Consider the following 1856-nt stretch of genomic DNA (forward strand, 5'->3'; position numbering starts at 1 on the left):
TATATAAGAGGAAATGGCTTACTGAAGAAGAATCTCTGTTCTGCTGTATTAATTTTTATTCTGCTCTACTTTCACTTGACCAGAAACTTTCTTTCTTTGCTATATTCACAATTGGTTCTTCCCACCAATGTAGTCACCATCATAAATTGGCTAAGCTTGGCTCTGGCTAAAGAATCTTCAAGAATATTGGTTTGTTACATGTACATGCTTCAACTACTACACAAATGTTTGGTTTGTCTTGATCAGGAGTCTTCAGACTTGGCCCTTTTATGACTTGTGGACTTCAACTCCCAGAATTCCTCAGCCAGGCATGCTGGCTGAAGAATTCTGGGAGTTGAAGTCCAAGTCATAAAAGGGCCAAGTTTGAAGACCACTGGTCTTGATGATACTACTATATACAGTTCAATATGTTCTTCCCAGTTGTCTTTTTTTGACAGGGAATTTGCAATAAATCTCTTTATTCCTGGTATCTTTCAAATCCTTAGTTGTTTCTCCTTTCAAATTTTTTCACAACATTTCCTGAGTCCATGAGGGTGACATTTTCTAGGGAAGAATATTCTTCTACCTCTCCATTTTTTTAATCTTGTCTCCATACCTCATTATATCATTTTCTTCATGTACAGCTTTAGACAAGGAGGGTACTCCCAGAAAGATTCTGTTTATTGTTCAAATCCCTACCCTTTTCTGTCCCCTTCCCTCTGCTAAATCCAGATTGGTTTTATAACACAGCTGCTTCTCAAGAGCTTGTGATTATAATGCAAAAAAAAAAATTGGCTTTCCTACAGGATAAGGAATTTGGAGAAATAGCAAAGGAAACAAACTACTAATATACTCCTTCTGTCTTAGAAAAAGCCAACATTTTCATGCCTTGAGAGAGAAAGTGTCCTATCAGTCCTAAGGATGGCCATTGTCACTGATTTATTGGGCTGTCACCCTCTATGCAAATAATTGATTGTTTGTCCTAGTTTTGACCAGCAAACATTTCTCTCTTATTGAAGTAGAAGTTATTTAACACTACATGTTATGATGAAGAGAAAGTGTACTAATGGAATAGTGTCTTTCTCTAGGCCTGGATAATGCCATGATCTATTTTCTGGAACATATCAAGTCCATACCAAGGTTCTATGGTTGCTAACATGTTATTAACAAATCTGTATTAGTGATTCCTCTATTAAGTTACTAGAACTCTGCACATTATAAAAAGGAGAGGAATAGGAAAAAATACAAATATCTGCATTTCCTTTACAAAAACATTTAATAACAACTAAATGCCTGCTTTTAATATGATCAAGGAGCTGTTGAATAAAAGGCATGCCTCCTTTTCTGAATTTTTCTATACCTGATGAAGTTACTTTTTTACAAACAGCCTCAATCCAATCTAGCAAAGAAATTCCATATGTAAAAGCATATGTGGTGCTTCCATTAGGTATATGTCTATGCAATCCATCTGCTTTTCTAATTAGCTTTCCTTACAATATTTTTATGCCATATATTTATTAGTTTGAGAAATTTGGCCATAATCAAATATTCTTTGGTAGCATGCTGGTTAATTGGGCATAACAGGGGACTGCACTTATATAATGTTTAGAAGCTTTATTAGGTTGCAAATATAGTTTTAAATATAATATGTATTGTATTGTATTGTAATATGGAGTGAAAGCTAGGATTCCTATATATTCTTAATTAACTTCCAATATTGATTATAAGTTCAACTTAAAATGCTTATGTTGAAGATCTTGAAGGCTATCTTCAGGATCTCCTTTTCATTTCTCAAGTCTTTCTCGCTCTTTTTTCTGGGCCACTTATCATTTTACAGGTTTTTGTTAGTAATGGGATCCTAACTCCACAGCTCTTTT

This window comes from Protobothrops mucrosquamatus, unplaced genomic scaffold (genome assembly GCF_001527695.2).
Source record: "Protobothrops mucrosquamatus isolate PMUCROS unplaced genomic scaffold, P.Mucros_1.0 scaffold681, whole genome shotgun sequence".
In the NCBI taxonomy this organism is placed as follows: Eukaryota; Metazoa; Chordata; class Lepidosauria; order Squamata; family Viperidae; genus Protobothrops; species Protobothrops mucrosquamatus.